Raw genomic sequence first — 21647 nt, 5'->3', positions numbered from 1 at the left:
TATTTTTGAATTTATATTTTAAATCAATTACACTTAAATCAATGTTTAAAAATGATTAAAACTTGCCACTTACCATTATTTTACTATTTTATCATGAATGTTCTTGAGTATATTTGTACCTACTGCATCAGCATGTTGGAAATAAAATATAATGATGTGCTACTGAAATATCCTAGCAGGCCCATGTTCAGTGCCAACATTTTGTCATTTGGAGACTGATCATGATGAGAGTATTTACCACCAGAAAATTTGAGAAAGGTACAAAACTTAACTTCACTTAATTTACTATTGAATGCTTTGACTTGAAATGAATGGTGGAGATTGTTGGCAAAATAGATTTAACTTAAAAGTGTATCATTCAAGTGGGCATTAAATTGTGCATAAGATAAAATTTGAGAAAAACAATTTTCCTTCCAGTATTCAAAACATATAGTTCCAAATGGCAAAGAAATCAGTTGAGTCCTTAAGGAATGGATGAAGTGAATAGAGATGGCTTAAATGCTGAACTGTCCTCCTATTGGTTAAATCCCAAATTCATTTTAAAATTGCTAAAGTTTCTGATCAGACCTTTCAACAAGTGATAAAGACAGTGTAAATAAATGCATAAAGAAATTCTCACCATAAAAATTTCTTATGGTAATGTATTTAAAACAAAACAAGTTAACACTAAACTGATTTTTTGGCCTACAATTTAAAATATTAAACATAGCATAGTTTACAGGGTTAAAGAAAAACTAGAATTTCCATTATTGTGTGTGTCTGGGAAGGCAAAGGGAATGACCATTTTACATCACAGCTTTGCATGTCTTCAAAAGCAAAACATGTACCTACACTGTAACATTTAGATAAGTAAAACATACATTTATATAAATAACTGAACACAGTATTTCCAGAAAATTTATTTATAATACCCTAAATCTGGAAATAACAAAAACCATAGGCAGATCAATAGATAAAGTGTTAATACACAGAACACAATACTACTCAGCAATAAAAAATAACATTTCACATGAGCACTAGTGTTCAATCTCAAAATAACTTTGTAGCATGAAAGAGACCAATATTTGTTAAAGATTACACACCTTATAGTGCTTACAATTTTATGAAAAATATGAACTAATCTTGTAAAGGAAGGAAAATTAATTAATGCATTTAGGGATGGGGAAGGCAGAAGGTAAATATAGGGTGTGATAAAGTAGCTTTAGAGTTGTTGTATGGAAATTAATTCAAAAATAAATAAATAATAATACAAGTATAAACTCTCCCCTGGCCATTGTACTTAAGTTGGTTGGGCACCATCCCTTGCCCTGAAAGGTCACTGCTTCCATTCCAGGACAGGGAACATACTTGGCTGGATGCCCTGTAGGTGGTGCATAAGAGGAAGCTATTTGATAATTCTCATATCACCAGTTCTTTCTCTCTCTCACTCTCTCCCTCCCTCTTTTTAAAAAATCAATAAATATATTTTAAACATATAAAATATTTATTTAAAATAGAAAATAAGCTCTTTGTTTTATATACTCACTTCTGTAACTCTGCTTTTGCCCTAACCCAGCCGTGGGCAAACTACGGCCCGCGGGCCGTATCCGGCCCGTTCGGCTGTTCTATCTGGCCCGCGGAGCAGAAAGAGCGGAGGGTTCTCTTGCTCTCCCCCCGGCTCCTTTACTTTGAATTTATATTAGTTCACACAAACACTCCATCCATGCTTTTGTTCCGGCCCTCCGGTCCAGTTTAAGAACCCACTGTGGCCCTCGAGTCAAAAAGTTTGCCCACCCCTGCCCTAACCTGTATATGGGTGAGAGATACATTTATTTCCCATGTGACGGTTTTATAGTTTGATCCGTTTGTCCACGCTCAACAAATAGTACACATTAGAAAAGTGCATTTTGTTGTATGTCACTTATAAATAGCCTATCTAACAAAAGGGGAATATGCTAATTGACCTTCATGCTGTAGCAAAGATGACGGTGCCCACAGCCAGAAGGAGGGAATATGCTAATCGACTGCCATGCCCTCAAAGATGGAAGTGCCCACAGCCACAAGATGGCGGCGCCCAGCACCCTCAGCCCCGCTGGGGTGACAGGCCCGTCAGTCCCCCAGAAGCCCAGGGATGTCTTAAGGTGCAGGCAAGCCTCGGATGGCAGCTGCCCAGCTGCCCAGGGCTGCCCGAGGCTCAGGTAACCAGGGCTGGCCAAGGCTTAGGCTGCCAGCAGTGGCAGCAGCAGAGGTGTGATGGAGCATCACCTTCTCCTGATTACCGGGTCACCTCCCTCCCCTGAGGGCTCCCAGACTATGAGGGGCAGGCCGGGCTGAGGGACTCCCCCTCCAGTGCAGGAATTTTCATGCACCGGGCCTCTAGTACCAAAATAAAACCTTAAAAAGTGCTACCAAATGAAGACCTAGATATCTCTGTCTTGCTAGAAAATTAAAATGGCAACCCTGTATGTGCTCTACCATCTCTCTCCTAATTTCCTGGGAGGACCACTCTTGCCTCATTGGCAGCAAATATTGCAAGCAGTGAAGACTATTGCCATCGGAATGAACAAGGTTGTTAACTGGTTACAAAAGACACATCCTTGCAGTGAGTACAGGATTATCCTTCCTCTAGCTTTGAGATTTTGTGATCAGGAAACCTTGAGGTGCATGCCCTAGATCTGTGGTCAGCAAACTGCGGCTCGCGAGCCACATGCGGCTCTTTGGCCCCTTGAGTTTTACCAAAGGCCGGCTTAGGAGTACCCTAATTAAGTTAATAACAATGTACCTACCTATAAAGTTTAAATTTAAAAAAATTGGCTCTCAAAAGAAATTTCAATCGTTGTATTGTTGATATTTGGCTCTGTTGACTAATGAGTTTGCCAACCACTGCCCTAGATGGTCCAAGGGAATCCAAAAAACTGTGAGATTATTTTATTCTGCCAATGACTTCAGCCACAGGAACATTATGGAAGACCTGAGAATGTCTGTATGCAAAGATTACAAAGCCACAACCATTGCTCATTTGTGGGATACATTCATAAGAGGCACTTTTCATCTAATGCAATCTTTACCACTCACTATGACTACAGTGTGTATGTCTTAGTGGTGGTTCCATATAAACCTCAGAGTTATAAAAAAATGACACCAGGGTATGAAATTTCATACATTACAGCACATGGCTCCTTTACAGTATGTGGGGAAGAATTCCCCTAAACATTGTGGAGAATTATGTAATATATCCTGTGACCAGAGACTATGATTAAGATGGTCCACAAAAACATAACAAAGGCTTCCTTTCTAGGGTGACCACTGACCTCACCAATAATAGGGGAACTGGGCTGAAAATTAGAACCACAAAGTCAAGAAGACAATTTTTTAAGGCCATGGGCAGCAATTCAGAAAAGCCAATATGGGACAAACTGATTTTCTGCCATTATTATGTGTCTTCCAAAGCACAGAAAGTTTGGGACCCCATCATATCTGTTCACCTCTCCATTCTGACAGATCACAACTTTCCTTTCTAGTCACCCCAGGCAGTGAATATAATCAACAAAATTAAAGGTACAAAAGAAAAAACACCTTTTCTGAAAGATCATAAACCAGAACAGACTACAGCAAGCAGTTTGTAGGTTGGTGAATTAGAACCTGAAACAATTCATCACAGCATATTGTGAGAACCACAATGTCCCTCATAGAGGTAGCACTTCTTAGCTGAGGATAAGCACTCTGGATGAAGCTTGCATCAGGAATAAAGGAATGAAGATACTGACAAGAGCTCAGAGTAATCATAATTTTCTCAAGCACAGGTGAGAACACAGAATACATTTCCTCTGAGCACACAGTGGTTGTGACTGATGCACCCTCTTCAGGTGAGCCATGTGTTAGCAGTGAAATCTCTTCAGCCACAAATACTCGCTGTGACATCAATCAGGTAGTAGGTTTGTGCGTGTTAGCATGTGCAATGCAGCTCCTTCAAGCCTCACTTTCATCTGAAACCTATGATGAATCAAACAGAGTGTATGTTTCATTAAAAGGAACTTAAATTCAGGTAAATGTGTCACAAAGAATCTCCTTCAGTGATATTATTCTAAGTGAGAAAAATAAAGTATTCCCTGCACATTTAAGATTTTCTCCAGGGTGAACTCAGGTGTATAACTAGGCTAGGTTTGTGGCTAAAAGATTTCTGACATTCACTACACTTATGAGATCTTTCCCCAGTGTGACCTCCATGGTGTTCCATGAGCTTAGATCTTTGGTTAAAGGACTTCCCACAATCACCAACACAGCTTTTCTCTAGTGTAAACTCTCTTGTGGTTAAGGGGTGAATATAGCACCTAAAAGACTTCTCACACACACATTTTTTAAACCTTTTGTCTCTAGTATGAACCCTGAGGCATTCAGTGACATGAGACCTTCATTTGAACAACGTCCAGCAGTCACTGCATTCCTACGTCTTTTCTCCATTGTTAACTCTGTGTTGTTTAGTGAGGTGAGCCCTTCAACAAAAGGACATCCCACATTCGCTACACTCATGCGGCTTTTCTCCAGTGTGAATTATATGATGTTGAATGTGGGTAGAGCTATGAATGAAGGAATTCCAACAATCTGTATATTCATATGGATTTTTTTCAGTGTGAACTCACTGGTGATCACTGAAGTCAGACCTTTGGCTGAAAGATTTCTCACATTTGATACACATACTTTTTTTCTCCTTACTGTGAATTCTGTGGTGTTGTATGAAGGTAGATGTTTGATTGAAGGACTTCCCACAATCATTAAACTCATGTGGCTTCTCTCCAGTGTGAAATTTGTGGTAGTTAGTGAGGAGAGACCTTTGATGAAAGGACATCTCACATTCTCTAAACTCAGATGGCTTTTCTCCAGTGTAAACTCTCTGATGTTGAATCAGGGTAGAGCCATGACTGAAGGACTTACCACAATCTGTAGTCTTATCTGACTTTTCTCCAGTGTTATCTCTGCGGTATTTAGTGAAATAAGACCTTCAGGAGAAGGAATTCCCACATTAACTACACACATATCTCTTTTTTCAGTGTGAATGGTATCATGTTGAATGAGGGTAGACCTTTGACTGAAGGCCTTCCCCCAATAGATATATTCATATGGCTCTTCTCCAGTGTTTAATGAGAGCAGTGTCTTACTACAGAAATTCCTCCAACCACTTCACTTATAGAGCTTTTATTCAGTGTGAATTCTCCTGTTTCTAATTAAGTTAAAGATTCTTCTAAAAACATTCCCTCAATTTTTACACTCACAATTCACTTCTCCAGAGCAGACATCCTGCTGTTGAACAACTTTCTGGTTGTGTCTGGCACTATTTTCACATTTACCACTCTGGTGAATACTATTTCCATCAATAAATTCTTGTGAAATCTCACTGCCACAGTGTGAATCCTCAGTGTTAAGAGTTGCCTGGGGCTTGGAATGATGCAAGATGGTTGAGAAGTCTTCCTAAGTCTCCTTACTGGTTGAAGGCACCCAAGGTAAGGAGAAGCTGGTCTTGGACTCAAACAAAGCCCTGTCCACATCTTCTTTCCAGGGCTTCTCTTCACTAGCATCCCTCTGTTGCTGGTGAGAATTTGCACTCAGAGAATTCTTTCACACATGAATCCCTGAAGAATGCTTTCTGCACAATGTATGCTGCTTCTAACTCGGTCAGGTGCAGGATATATTTTAACATTGAGAAACAACACTTACACAGAAGGGCATTCTGGCTTGCTGGAGCTGTGTTAGAAGCCCTGATCGGTGACTCTCCATCCACAGATACACTCTGCTCAAAAGGTGCCACCTTACTTTCATTTTCTGACAAAACCCTAAAAACAGATAATGATAAGGAAATGAATGTTGACTGTGGTGCCATGGGAATTATCTAATACTGCTAGGGTTCTTTTCCCAGCCTTACAAAGTGTTCAGCATTCTGGAGAAAGGGGCTGCATGTAGATTCAAGAAGGAATCCAAGGACTAAAGATAATTTTGAAAGGCATTGGGGGTCAGAGGATCTTCAGCTGAAGGAGCTAAAGACTCCCTCCTTGACCAAGGACCTGTGCTTTTATTCAAAACAATTTGTCCTAAGGCAAGATAGAGATATACACTTCAAAGGGTAGGGTATCAAAGGATACAGAAGCATTGTCAGTTTGGGGAATAGCCTGCAGCTGGTCAGGTATTTGGCCAATAGGACACAATAAAATGCCCTGAGCTGTCTGGCAGTTAACAATCCTATTCAGGTTTGGGGGGAGTTCCATTTATCTATTTCCAACAGGTAAACTACATATGTGGCTAACCCTTGTTGAGCCGCCCAAGCTTCACCAACCTTTTGGTGAAACTCTTGTAAGTATTACATGCTGGAATTGGTTCTCGGGATAATACAAAAGTGTATTCCGCATAATACACTGCTTCCATGCAATTATCTGAAAGTAAGACGAATGCAGGAAAGTTAACGAGAGGTTCCAGTGTCCCCAGGTCCAAGGACTAAGACAGCTGTAGGACAGTCCAAGTACACTGCTATTTTAGAGGTCAGAAGAGTGTGAGGCCCTGAAATCAGCTCATAATCCAGCACCCCTAAGCATTTCTGCCTTGGTAGAAATCTGTGGAAATAAAAAATTTGTTAAGAGCCTGACCACCACTGCCAGGACCCATGGGCTCAGGCTGCTCAGCACCCTTGCCCAGCCAACGGGGCTACATGTCCTGGAGATGACCACATTACTTCAGGACTCAATCCTCAGTGCATACTCTTGCCAGGTACCTTATCTTTGACAGGACTTCTCCATCCTGTCCCCAACTTCTGTCCCCTCTCTTCTAGTCTGTTCTCCTAAGCTGATTTGGGAAAAGTTGAGAACCATACCTCACACAATGTCCCTCTTTTGTTCAGGACCATCCATAGCCCCAGTTTCCTGAAAATCACAGTACAACTACTCATGCAAAACTTTAGTCACAAAACAAGGCCAGTATTCCCAAATCCTCCTGATTCATACACAATACCATGTCCTTACAAGGTGGCATTGCAGCCTGTCACAATCAACTCACAGTTCTAGATGCTGTGACCTGGGATGCAGGACCTGAGAGGCGCCCACATCCCAGGTTGGAGGTTTACATCAGGCGAGGCTGTGCCAAGTTCAGTAAGTGGAGAGGAGTCTGGGAGGCACAGAGGCCCCATTCCCCGCCTGTTTGTGCTCAACAAGCCTCACACACACCACTGCACAGGGTGATGCAGCCTCTGATGCCTGGATTGACAGGAGGCCTGGTGCTCTGAAGCCTCTGACTCTAGCGACATACCAAAGAGGTCAACCTGACCACCAGGTAAAGACACAGGAAATCCCGCCCTCACCATGTTCACCTGGATAATATGCGTCTCCACTGGCTTTCATTGGCTAAAACCAGCCATCACTAGGTGCATTTGCTTTTGTGTAATATTCTGTTTGAGGCCTCGTAGGTAGAATTTGGATGCCAGTTTATAAGGGTAATGGGTAGCCACAGATTTTTCCATGGTCTTGTCTTGAGAAGTCAAAGAATGAAACCACAGAGAACATTTCAGCAAAATTTATTACAAGCAGATTCAGACTCCCTGCGTGGGGAGGGTGGCCCAATAAAGAATTTCCCATGAAGACTTGTGGTCTAGGGGTATATATTTGCTACAAGCCTGCTCTCTATCTATCCTTGTCATCACCTAATTGATTCCCTCTATTATTATTTCCCAGCAAGGAACCTGCACTTACCCTGTTTCTATGCCCCAGTTCACCTGATTATTTTAGACCTTCTCTAGTTTCCCACGCCTCCTGCTGTGAGTCCAGAGGCATTTTATTTCTCCATGCTTGGTTCCTGTGATTAGGCTTGCTCAAACTGCCATGTCTGCCCCTGCCTGTTCCACCTGACTTTGTTTTGCCCTGGAACCCTGCGCTGTCTGCCTGTGGGTCAAGCTATCTTCTCTCACAGCCACTCACTGACCATTGGGAGTACTGGTGTTTGGGAGCCTGAGTGATGCTGGGAACTGACAACATTAGGCTTCAGCAGCTGGTGGCAGGTGTCTGGGGAGTGTTGTCTAAAACTGACTTTTTGTTTGGAGACATTATTTCAGATTCCGTGAAGCTCAGAATGCTCCTTGAGGTGAAAAGTATTATTTCAATTATTTCCGAAGACTACAGATACTAATGATTTATATAGTAATATTTTCATTGACTTTTAAGGAGAGAGGGAGGGAGGGAGCGAGCAAGCGGTAAATACTGATCAACTGGCCTCTGCAAGCCCCTACACTGAGGACTGAGCTCGCATGGCCCCCTTCCCTGTGTCCTCACTGGGAATCCAACTGGAAACCTTTCTGGGAATGGGACCATGCTCAACCAATTGAGCCATTCCAGAAGGCCCATTTTTTATTTTAATAAAAAAATATCACATTAGTAAGAGAAAAAGAAGGCTATGAGAGAATATACATAATCCTATTTGTTTCAAAACAAAATTTGAAAGGATACAAAAGAAACAATTTGACATTCCATACATGGTTAGAATATTTGTAGCCAATACAAATTGTGAAGCTATGGAGCTAACAGTTACTGAATGTTTACTACAGGTGCCAGGCCCTGGATTCAATGCTTTACATGCATTAATCCTTTTTACAACGAGAGATGGTTTAAACATCTGTCTTATAGAGAGGAAACTCAGGCTCAGAGACTCCATGTAGATTGCCTGATTGTAGAGTAAATAAAAGGCAGGACCAGAAGTCAAACCCTTATGTCTCTAACCACAGCAGTCTGGCCTCTAATGCTAGGCTCTTCTGCCTCCTAGAGGGTAGAGTTTCTACTTCATAGGATTAGCCAGATTTCACACCCCTAAAGCTTTAGTGGCTTTGCGTAAAGTAGATATCTTTCTTGTTCATACCACATGTCCACCCTGGTTCTCCTGGGACTGGAATAAAGGAGGAGCCACCAGGTAGGTACCTGTTGACATTATCAGAGAAGGACAGGAAAGGTGGGAAGTCTCAGTGGTTCCAGAATCTTCTGTTAGTGGTGACAGGCTTCACTCCCACCACATTTCATTGGTCAAAGCACATCACAGAGCTGCAGCCAACCTCAGGGGGTCAGCAGCAGAACTGGTATACTTGATGGGCCTCATTAGGGCGACCATATGGTGCCGACCTCTTGTGAGCTGTGCAAGAGCAAAGGAGAGGAGTGGGGACTGGTAGGAAATAACAGTGGTGACCAGTCAGGATGGTTCACTTTCTCCTCATCGAGATGGTTTTTCAAGATTCAAAGGAATGAACTTCCCAAAAAGGAGTTTGGGAAGTTGTCATGGGCAGCAAATTCAAACCAATTCTGAGTGTGACTTTGGGTAAATCCCTGGCTGCCTGGATTCCCTACTATGGTCAAGGAGAATACCCACATGTTAAGGATGTTTACTGCGAAGGGTACAGGGCTGCAAGCATTCCAGCATCCCTGTTCTTTTCCATTAACATCAGTCAGTACCTGCTTCCAAGTCTCCTTATCTTTTGCATTGCCCTGGTGAGTGCTCCCAGTGAGGATGATGGTGAGAAATGCTGACAACATCAATGGCGATCCTGTGCTTTCCATTTGTTCTGTGTCTGACCCTGTGCTAAAGGGTCACTGGATGGTTCTCCACACTGGTCCTAATTCTCCCTCCTGGCCCGTGTTGGGTTAGCCATGCACACCCAGTAGATGACCAGAGCCCAGAAGTCCAGGAGTGATGCTCCATGGAGCCCCAGGCACCTTCCTGTGTTAGTTGTCAGCCTAGGTCTGACATGGCAAGGGACACCCACTCCTGGGATGTCCAGTTCCTCATTACCAGTGGGGACTTCGGAGCCAAGAAGTCTTCCCCCTCAGCTTTTCCCCACATGTATCCATCCTCATATTCCTTCACAAGGATCCTGGATTCTCCAGCTCCTTCACAGAGACTAGTGTCCTTTCCAAATGTTCCCAGTCCACACTCTATATCTCCTGTCTGTCATCAGAGTCTTCCCCAATTCCCCACCTTCCCACAGCCTGGGATTCTCTGAACGGACCCTATGCTTAATCCATCCTTGAGATTTGAGATGGGACCTCCATAGGGACACCAGATGCCTGGAAGAGAAGAAGGGGCTCACCTGGGGGTGGGGAAGAGGAACATATTGATATAGATGAAGGTGCCACTACAACGCCTCTCCGGAGATTGCCTATGCACTTGCCCATGATGGGGGTGCACAGACTCAGAGAGAAACATACAGAGAACATGAGCACAGAAACACGCAGGTACAGAACACTCGCAGCCTCTGCTGGGCACTCAGGTGCTGGGCTTATGTCCAGGTTTACAGACCCACACTGTAGACATGGGCAATACCCTGAGGACCACACACACACACACACACACACACACACACACACACGGAAACAAACAATTGGGGCCACCCAGAGTGTGCCACAGGACACGCACACAATGGGCACTCCCCCATATGCAAACAGGAAACCCCATCACCAATCCTGTCCCAACACCCCACCTCTCTGCCTTCAACCTCGCATCCCACAGTATATTGTCCCTCAGAGTCCAGGCTCCATCACCTCATTGAGGAGCAAGGGTCTGCTCAGCACAGGCCAAACTTATGGAGGGGGGAGACCACCTGTAATGGATCCCCCAATGCAGTATCATGTTGAGACTAAGCCTCTCCTTCTGGAAATGCTTGTATAGCAGAATGGGCTCACCATTGAATAAAACACAGCACCATTTACTGGAGAATCCATACTACCTCCGGGACAGATTGGGCGGTGGTAATTTTAATGAAATGAAAGTGGAAAATTACCCAGAAATGCAAAAGTAGAAAGATTCCAAAAATGCCCATGGGGCTCAGGGGAGTGTGTGGGCTGCTGAAAAGTAGGTGAACTGATTTGAGGGCCTCAAGTAGCAGGAGCTGCTTTGGAACACCTGGGAGGGATCTGGGCTCCTCAACGACCTGAATCCAAAATAGCTCAGTCTCCACCCCTGGCTGGAAGGTGCTGAGACCACAAGGCCCATGTCCAGGCCCAGAGCTTTTCCCAATCCCTTAGGGTTTAGTCTCAGGGAGCACAGATGTCATAATTACTTGTGTCTGTGCAGCTCAGCCCCAGTTCCCCACCCGCCACACTGACAGCAGGGGCCCCTCCCCTCCTGTTCTCTCCTTCACTGTGTGCTCTGCCCTCATGAGAACTCTTATGGCTGGTTCCCCACAGGGTCCCTGGTCTGTGATGGTGTTCACATTTGTTGACTCATTTGGTAAAACAACACAAATGTATTGATTAGAGAGAGATAGTATTGGGGGGGGGGGGAGAGAAACTCCCACTTGTTGTTCCATTAATTTTATACATTGATCATTTGATTCTTGCATGGGCTCTGAGTGAAGACAGAACCTGCAACCTTGGCGTTATTGATATGTTGCTTTAATAAACTGATCTCTCTGGCCAGGGCCAAATTTATCAGGGGTTTTAAGTAAAATGAGTCACTAATGTATCTGAGAATAGGTAGATACCAGAACCACCATGACGACAGATTGTGACTGGGATTCATGAAGTTTCCTAAGTGTTGTCTTTATATGGATGTATTTGAAATAAGCTGTTACAAAGGTAGATTATGTCCTTGCAGCAGTAATTTCATATGCCAATTAGGAAGCACTGAAAAGGGGAGGAGGATATCATTACAGGGAGACAGGCATGTATGGAAACATAAAAGTGCTCGTTAAAAAGTGTGTTTTAGCCCAGCCAGAATAACTCAGTGGTTGAGTAATATGAACCATAGGCAATCTCCGGTTAGATTGTGGTCAGGGCACAAGCCAGGATTGCAGGCTTGATACAGAGTGTGGGGCATGCAGGAGGCAGCTGATCAATGATTCTATCTCATCGTTGATGTTTCTAGCTCTGTCTACCTTCTCTGAAATCATTAAAAGTGTAAGATATATATATATATATATATATATATATATATATATACATATATATATATATATATATATATATATATATATATATTCTGTTCAAATTGGATACTTTAAATCACTTACACTTTTATCAAACTTTTAAAGATGTTTAACACTTGCCACTTCCCAACAATTCAGCTGTTTTATTATAATTTTTCTTGAGCACACCTATTGCTACTTGATCAGTACGCTGAAAATGAAATATAACGATGTACTACTGAAATATGTTATCATGTCCATGTTCCATGTCATCATTTTGGCAGATTGAACCTGGTGATGATGAGAGTATTTACACCAGGGAAACTGAGAAATACTACAAACCTAGACTTCACTTAATGTGTTATTAAATGCTTAGACTTGAAGAACACTGATGGAGAATGTTAATAATGCAGATTAAACTTATAAGTGTATTGTATGAGTGGGTATTAATTTTCCATATTAATTTTCCATAGGATAAAAACAGAGAAAACAATTTTCTTTCTAGATTTGAAAACCAAGAGTTCCGTATGGCAAAGAAGTCACTTGAGTCATTGAGGAAGGAGTGAAACTCAAACACGTGTCTTAGATGCTGCACTGTCCTCCTATTGGTAAGAATGATAAATTAACCGACAAAGTAGGCAAAAGATCCTGAGCAGACATTTTAACAAAGGAGATAAAAACAGCGTCATTTAATGCAAGAAGAAATGCTCACCATCAAGAATTCTTAGGGAAATGTTATTAAAACAAAAACAAGTGAACAGTATACTCATTTCCTGGCCTGTTACTTAAAAAATAACCATCCTATGTGCTGGCTGAGTAACGTAAACCCTGGAATTTTCACTACTGTGGGTGGGTGGGAGGCAAAGGGAATGACCATTTTAGATCACAGACCTGACTATCTTAAAATCTAACACACTCACTGACACTGCAACAGTTAGATAAGTAAAACATACACCTGTAGGAAGAACTGAATGCGATATTCCCAGCAGTTTTATTTATAAAACCCCAAACGTGGAAATAACCGAAGCCATAGACAGATCAATGGATAAAGTGGTTTTCCATGGAATGCAATATTATTAGCAATAAAAGATTAACTATTTACATAAACATTACTGTTCAATCTAAAAATACCTGTGTAGCAAGAAGGAAGCCAGTGCTTGTTAAAAATTATACACCTTATGGTGCCTGTAAAATTATGAAAAATATGAACTAATCTATTGTAAGAGGAGGTAAATCAATGGCTGTATGGAGGACTAGATAATTCGAAAGATTGTAGAAGGGCAAGAGGTAAATACAGGGTGTGCAAAACTAGGTTTAGAGTTGTTAGTATTGAAAATAATACAACTCTTAATAAATAATAAAAGTATAAAGTCTCCCTGGCTACTGGGTCTTATATTGTTGGGCATGATCACGTTCACTGAATGGTCATTGGTTTGATTCCAGATCACGGCACATGCCCGCCTGGATCTGCAGTAGTGGGCGTGCAGGAGGCAGAAGATTGATGTTTCTCTCCCTCTGCCCTTCTCTATAAAAATCAATAAAGATACATTTTAAAATATATAAAACTAGAGGCCTGATGCACAAAATCTGTGCATGAGTGGGGTCCCTACGCCTGGCCAGTGACCAGGGCCAATTGGGGCCTCTGGCTGCCAGAAGGGGCATTCCTTCCCAGGCTGCCGGTTGGGACCTTCCTTCCCCAGCTGCAGGCTGCAGGCCAGAGCCTTCTTTCATTCTGTGACTCCGCCTGGTGGTCAGCATATGTCATAGCAAGCGACTGAACTCCCGCATTCCCAAACTACCAAGGGGACAGTGCATATTAGCCTTTTATATATATAGACTAGAGGGCGGTGCACGAAATTTGTTCATGGGTGTGTGTGTGTGTGTGTGTATGTGTGTGTCCCTCAGCCCAGCCTGCACCCTCTCCACTCTGGGACCCCTCAAGGGATGTTTGACTGCCCATTTAGGTCCAATCCCATGGCAGTCAGTCATCCCTCTCACAATCCAGGACTGCTGGGTCCCAACTGCTCACCTGCCTGCCTGCCTGATTGCCCCTAACTGCTTCTGCCTGCCAGAATGATCACCCCTAACCACTCCCCTGCCAGCCTGATCTACGCTGAACTGCTCCTCTGCCGGCCTGTTTGCCCCTAACTGCCCTCCCCTGCCGGCCTGGTCACCCCTAACAGCCCTCCCTTGCTCACCCGGTTGCCACTAACTGTCCTCCCCTGCAAACCTGGTCGCCCCCAACTGCCCTCCTCTGCCCTCCCTTGCCAGCCTGGTCACCCCCAAATGCCCTCCCCTGCAGTACTGGTCGCCCCCAACTGCCCTCCCCTGCTGGCCCGGTCACCCCTAAATTCCCTTCCTTGCCAGCCTGGTCGCCCTAACTGTCCTCCCTTGCTGGCCTGATAACCCCTAACTGTCCTCCCCTGCAGGCCTGGTCGCCCCCAACCACCCTCCCCTGATGGCCCAGTCACCCCTTACTGTCCTCCCTTGCCAGCCTGGTCACTACTAACTGCCCTCCCCTGCTGGCCTAGTCATCACCAACTACCCTTCCCTGCAGGCCTGGTCACCCCCAACTTCTCTCCACTGGAGGCCTGGTCCCCCCAACTACCATCCCCTGCTGGCCTGGTCACCCCTAACTGCTCTCCCCTGCAGGCCTGTTTGCCCCCACTGGCCTCCCCTGCATGCCTGGTCCCCCCCCACACCTGCCCTCCCCTGCAGGCCTGGTCACCCCTAACTGCCCTCTTCTGCTGGCCTGGTTGCCCCAAACTTCCATCCTCTGCTGGCCCAGTCACCCCTAACTGCCTTCCCCTGCAGGCCTGGTATCCCCCAACTGCCCTCCCCTGCAGGCCTGGCTGCCCCCAACTGTCCTCCCCTGCTGCCCTGGTCGTCCCCAACTGCCCTCCCCTGCAGGCCTGGTCGCCCCCAACTGCCCTCCCTTACAGGTCTGGTACATCCCAAATGCCCTGCCCTGCTGGCCTGACCTCCCACAACTGCCCTCCACTGCCGGCCATCTTGTGTCCACACGGGGGCAGCCATCTTTGACCACATGGGGGTGGCCATCTTGTGTGTTGGAGTGACAGTCAATTTGCATATTACTGTTTTATTATATAGGATTATATAGGATAGTTATTTAAAATAAGAAAATAAATTCTATGTTTTGCATACTCACAATTGTAAGCATACTTTTGCCCCACCATGAGTATGAGTAACAGAGAAGCATATTTCACATGTGATGGTTTCTGAGCTTTATCCATATGTTCAACCTCCCCAAACAGTACACATTAGAAAAGGAATTTTCATTGCATGTCAGTTATACAAATACCTAAGTAAAGCTTTAAAATGTGGTTCCCAATAAAAACACAGATGTCCCTGTTGTTAGAAAATTAAGATGGCAATTCTATATAGACACTAGTGGCCCGGTGCATGAAATTCGTGCACTTGGGGGGTGGGCGGTCCGTCAGCCTGGCCTGTGCCCTCTTGCAGTCTGGGAGCCCTGGGCGGATGTCCATGGCTTATGGGCCTAAGCCATCAGTGGGACATTCTTAGCATTGCCACGAAGGCGGGAGAGGCTCCCACCACTGCCGCTGTACTCGCCAGCCATGAGCCCGGCTTCTGGCTGAGCAGCGCTCCCCCTGTGGGAGCACACTGACAACCAGGGGGCAGCTCCTTCGTTGAGTGTCTGCCCCCTGGTGGTCAGCGCGCATCATAGTGACCGGTCATTCCACAATTCGGTCATTTGCATATTAGCCTTTTATTATGTAGGAGGATACGCTGTAGATGAGGCCCCCTAGAATCATAAGAAATGCAAAAATTTCACTGTTAACTCATTCTCGAATTGCCTCCACTTTAAATCAAATTGCCCCCTTCCCGTGGGGTGTGTGCTGTACCTTGGGAAGCACTAGGCTTGACACTTTTCCTCTCTGAGCTTCAGATCTGAATACATATGCATATAACATGGGAATTGTAATCTCTTCTCTGCCTACCTCACTGGGTTGTCATGAGGATGTTCTGAGCTAATAAACCTAGAAATGTTTCATCAAGTAAGTGATGTCTAAACGGGAAGGGATTGTTATTTTTAAGCTCACGGGCACCCTCACAGGTAGAAGGTGCTGATTAGGGGAGGAGGGCATGATCGTTTCCTGGGACTGTAGCTATGGAAGCTTTGCAGAGGGTTCTGCAGGCCTCCAAGGAGAGGGCTCTGGCCAGAAGCCCTGCAGTGGTGGTCGGCCCTGGAGGCACTGGCGGGGGCAGGGCGTTAGGGGTTTGGCGAGGCCGAAGGGGAAGTAACTGTCAAACCTTCCCGCTTGGTGCCATCCTTTAAATTGCACATGGTTGTTTCGCAGCTGTACCTGCTCAGGGTGGGGCTCCAATCTCCTGGGGGGCGGGGGGACACATGGGCCAGCGCAGAGCCAGGTGGGCTAGGAGGGCGGGTTCAGCTGCGCCCCCGGTGAGGTTCACCGTGCTTCCACTGCAGAGACGGTGCTGCTGCTGTTGGGGGAAAAGGTCTGACCCTGGGGGGTCGCTCAGGCCTGCCTCCACCCGGGTCTGGAATTGTAGGGAGGAGAGGCATGCCCGGCCCAGCAGAGGGGGCCCACAGTGGTGGGCCGCGGGCGCCTTGGGGGCACTGACGGGTGGTCGCCAGCATACTACTGTTGTGGGTGCCCCTGGAGGAGGTGGCGGGGGAAGAGATTGGGAGTCACAGGTGTGGGCTGCAGCTACCCCCAAGGCTGGGTCTTCTCCCCGTCTGGTCAACCTCCCCATTTCCCCAGGGGTGCTGGTGTAGGGTGTCCGTGCAGGGGGATTGGAAGAGCTCCCCGTGGCCACTTCCACTTCCTTCTTTGCAGTCCGGGGTCCTGTCAGGCACTCTCCTCAGAACCCTGGGAACTTGGCTCCGGCCGCCTGCCCCCTGCTGCACGTGCAGCCTCCTGCTGGTCTGTCAATATGCAAATTGGTCATTACTGGGACACCGTAATGGAAAATTAGCATATTACCTTTCTTTACGTATAGATGACCATCTCTTTCCTCATTTCCTGAGAGAATCACTGTTGCGTCTGTGGCAGCAAATATTGTCCAGAAGTGAAGACTACTGCTATCAGAATCATCAAGAATGCTGAATTGTCACAAAACACACAACCTGGGACTAATTACACAATTATTCTTCCTCTAGCTTTGAGTTCCTGCCTGTTGTGATAACCTTGAGGTGAACAACATACAGGGGCCCAGGGAATCCACAAAACCATGACATTCTTTTCACAACCAATCACTCCAGCTACAAAAAGGACAAACAAGACTCAGGACTGGGTCATTTGTGGATAATGTTCAGAAGAGGCAATTTTCATCCAATGCACTGCCATCTCTCTCACTCACTATGAAAACAGTGTTTGTCCTAATATTAGTTGTACTTCACAGTGTAACAACAAATGAAACCAGCCTATGAAATTTCATACAACATAGCACAGGGCTCCTTTGCAGTATGTAAGACATACTATGAACAGAGAATATAATTCATATTGTTCACAGAAGCACAACAAAGGACTCTTCTTCTGGGTGGTCATTGACCTCACCAATAATACAGGCACCAGGCTAAAAAAATTAGAACCAAAAAGTCATGCAGATTTTCCTTAAAGGATTTGGTCAGCAATACAAAATAAACCAATATTGGCCAAAGAGTGATTTTTTGCCATTATTATGTGCCTTCCGAGGCGCAGAGAGTGTGGGACCCCACCATATATGTTCCACTCTCCCTGCTGACAGATCACAATTACCCTTTCAAATCATCCCAGGCAGTGAATATAACCAACAAGATTAAAGGTAGAAAAGCAAAAAACACCTTTACTAAAAGATCATAAACTAGAACAGAGGACAGCAAGCAGGTTGGTGAATTAGAACCTAAATCAACTCATCAGAGGATAATGTGAGAACAATGATAGAAGCACAAAAAAGAACTCCTCTTCTGGGGGACCACTGACCTCACCAACATTAGAGGCACCAGGCTGCAAATTAGAACCACAAAGTTATGCAAACTTTATTTCATTGCCTTGGTCAGTGGTATAAAATAAGTCAATAATGGGCAAAGAGTGATTTTTCTGACATTATTATACGCTTTACAAGGCACTGAAAGTTGGGGAATCCACCATATTTGTTCATCTCCCCATGATGATAGATCACAACTTTCTTATCAAATCATCCAGAGAGTGAAATTAAAATAAAAGCTACAAAAGAAAAAACATCTTTACTAAAGATCATAAACCAGAACAGAGGACAGTAAGCAATTTGCAGGTTGGTGAACTAGAAAGTAAAACAATTCACAAAAGCATAATGTGAGACCCACAATGTCCCTGAAAGTGGTAGCACTCCTTAGCTTAGGATGAGTTCTCTGGAAAAACCGTGGGACAGATGCATTCCCTAGTCAGAGAGAAAGGAATGAAGATCCTGTCAAGAGCTTGAAGTAATCATAATTTTCTCAAGCACAAGTGAGAACACAGAATACATTTCCCTTGAGGACACAGGGTTTGTGACTGATGCACACTCTTCAGGTGAGCCAGGTGGCAGAGGTGAAATTTCCTCAGTTACAAATGCTCACTGTGACATCAATCGGGTAGTAGGTCTGGGCTTGTTAGCAAGTACAATGCAGCTCCTTCAAGCCTCACTTCTATCTGAATCTTATGAGGAATATATCAGAGAGCATGTTCCATTAAAAAAGGTTTAAATTCAGGAAAAAAGGTCCCACCCAAAGAGTCTCCTTCAGTGTTGTTATTCTAAGTGAGAAAAACAAAACATTCCCTGCACATTTAACACTTCTCTCCAGTGTGAACTCTCAGGTGTCTAATGAGGCTACATTTTTGACTAAAAACTTCCCACATTCAGTACACTCATATGGATTCTTAACAGTGTGAACTCTGAGATGTACAGTGAGGTGAGCCCTTAGATGAAAAGACACCCCATTCTCTACACTCATACGGCTTTTCTCCAGAGTGAACTCTGAGGTGTACAGTGAGGTGAGACCTTTGACAAAAGGACATCCCACATTCTCTACACTCATATGGCTTCTCTCCAGTGTGAACTTTGAGGTGTAAAGTGAGCTGAGCCCCTCGAGGAAAGGACATCCCACATTTTCTACACTTATAAGGTTTTTCTCCAGTGTGAATTCTCTGGTGTTGTTTGAGGTAGACTTATAACTGAAGGATTTCCCACCATCACAGCACTCATATGGCTTGTCGCCAGTGTGAATTCTCAGGTGTCTAATAAAGTTAAACTTGTGGCTAAAAGACTTCCTACATTCAGTACACTCATATGGCTTCTCTCCAGTGTGAACTCTGAGGTATAAAGGAAGCTTGGACCTTTGACGAAAGGACATCCCACATTCTCTACACTTATAGGGCTTTTCTCCAGTGTGAATTCTCTGCTGTTGCCTTTGGGTAGACCCATCCCTGAAGGATTTTCCACCATCACAGTACTCATATGACTTGTCACCACTGTGAACTCTCAGGTGTCTAATAAGGTTAGACTTATGGCTAAAAGACTTCCCACATTTAGAACACTCAACATGGTTTCTCTCCCGTGTGAACTCTGAGGTGTATAGTGAGGTTAGAACTTCAAAGAAAGGACATCCCACATTCTCTACATTCATATGGCTTCCCACCAGTGTGAACTGTCTTGTGTCGAATGAGGTTAAAGATTCGTCTAAAAACTTTCCTACATTTGTTACACTCAAAAGGCAGTTCTCCAGAACAGACACCCGGGCATTGAACAGCTTTCAGGTTGTGGCTGGCAGCATTTTCACATTCATCCCACTGGTGATGACATTTTCCATCAAGAAAATCCTGTGAAATCTCACTGCCACAGTGTAGCTCCTCAGTGTTGAGAGTAGACTGATGCTTGGGAAGCTCTGAGTTGTATCGTAAGTCTTCCCCAACCTCCCTGTTGGTTGAAGGCACTGAAGATAAGTAGAAGCTGGGTGTGCTCACAAAGGAAGCCCTGTCCATAGCTTGTTTCCAGGGCCCCTGCCCACATTCATTTCTCTGTTTCTGTTGAGGGTTTGCACTAAAATTAAAGTCTCCAACACATGTGTCACTACAGAATACTTTCTGCTCAAAATATGCTGCATAAGATCCAGTCAGGTGCAAAATACCTTTTAACACAGTGAAACACAGTCTACACAGAGGGATATTCTGGGTGCTTGGAGCTGTCTTAGAAGACCTGACCTGCGACTCTCCTTTTATAGATACACTCTGATCAGAACAGGCCTCATCACCATCGATTTTATGCCAACAACCTGAAAAGTGAGAAAGGGTAAGGAAATGAATGTGGTGACAGGGGGAAGTCCCACTGCAAAAGTGTGTTACACATCACACATTAGTTCCACGCAATTGTCTGAAAATAAGAGATGTGCAGGAAGGATTAATAAGAGGCTCTTGGGACTTTCTGGGCTAATGAAGATCACAACACAGGGAGGCCTCTTCATAAATATGACACAAATATGGCAAGAACCACATGGACGAGAATATGGCGCTCCAGCTCATCCTTCAACTAACAGCATTCAGCACAGCTTGTTTGCAGAAGACAGGAGCAAGCTGTGCAAGAAGTTGGTTCCGTCTTACTCCAAGTAAAATTCAATAAAGGAGTAGCTGGTTTCAAGGACCACTTAGCACATATGTGCACCTCATAACACATGTGCAAGTCAATGTTGCATAATACTGCAGAGGCACCAATGCAGAGGAAGAGGTGATGAAGAAGTGAGCAGTCTGCACTGGGCCAGCTTGCTATAGTATTCAGGGAACAGAATATTACAAACAATTGAATGGGGGCCTTACAAGAACAGCCCATAGTTCATGTAGTAAAGACCATAACATGGCACAGGTTGCCACAAAGAACCTTTTAAAGAAGGAGTGCAGAAGTTGAAGCCATTCATGTGGACACTGTCAGCCTCCCAGGAAGAGAAAGTACAAGCTGGGACCCATTAAGCTCACTGTAAAACTCCTTACTCCCTAACACTTCCTGTACTTTTTAAGGTTACAGGTGTTAGGGATGTTTATAGAGTCCTTTGCTCAGGGTTCCCATCCAGCTCATCCCTGGCAGGACAGCACATTTGACAGGACAGTGGGGGAAATTAGCAGAGGCAATGTTCTGACTGTGGGAGAGAGAAAGCTATGGATGAGGAATAAATAAAGAGAGGTCATCATCTCAGGACACTGGCAGAATGTGAAAGTCTTACCTACCGATGATACAGGTGCAAACACTTCCAGCATCACATCGCAGAACAGAAGTCTGTGAACCTCATCAAGGAGCACCCACTCCTCCTGAGAGAAGGCAATGGCCACTTCCTTAAAGTTCACATCCTGTCATAATGGGGACAGTAAAGCCCATGATCAGATTCATTCATAACATTCTAAGTATGTCATACTCCCCACCCTCCACACCCATCTGCTCTTTGCACTCTTCACATCTGTGAAAATACCAGGGCTTCATCCCATGAGAGCCACTGTCTTCTTATTTTCCTGCTGATATTTTTCTTCCCACAATAATTAAGGCAGAGGAGCAGATAGAAGATACCTGAGATCTGGACCTCCCATGTACACCACACTGCCTCTTATCAATACAGTGGGTGTCAAGAACATAGGTTAGAGAGGGATGTTGGTCATAAAGAGAGTGTGAGTGATTTCACACTGCTCTTGTCAGAAATTAGCTTTTTAGTCCCTCCGATTTTTCCTCTAAGACACCAAAAACAGGGCATCACACTTCATCAGCCTGA

General features: G+C 44.6%; 1 long non-coding RNA gene across 1 annotated transcript; it reads right to left on the bottom strand.

The window, feature by feature from the left end:
- Window positions 1-686: 686 nt before the first annotated feature.
- Window positions 687-21235, bottom strand: LOC308239144. The gene is made up of 3 exons (XR_013959702.1): window positions 21115-21235; window positions 5692-5807; window positions 687-3972 (listed from the first exon to the last, which is right to left on the bottom strand). It is a non-coding gene; the product is annotated as an uncharacterized lncRNA (long non-coding RNA).
- Window positions 21236-21647: the final 412 nt, after the last annotated feature.

The sequence above is a fragment of the Plecotus auritus genome (genome assembly GCF_963455305.1).
Source record: "Plecotus auritus genome assembly, chromosome: 15".
Classification (NCBI taxonomy): domain Eukaryota; kingdom Metazoa; phylum Chordata; class Mammalia; order Chiroptera; family Vespertilionidae; genus Plecotus; species Plecotus auritus.
This window is presented reverse-complemented; position numbering and strand designations above follow the sequence as displayed.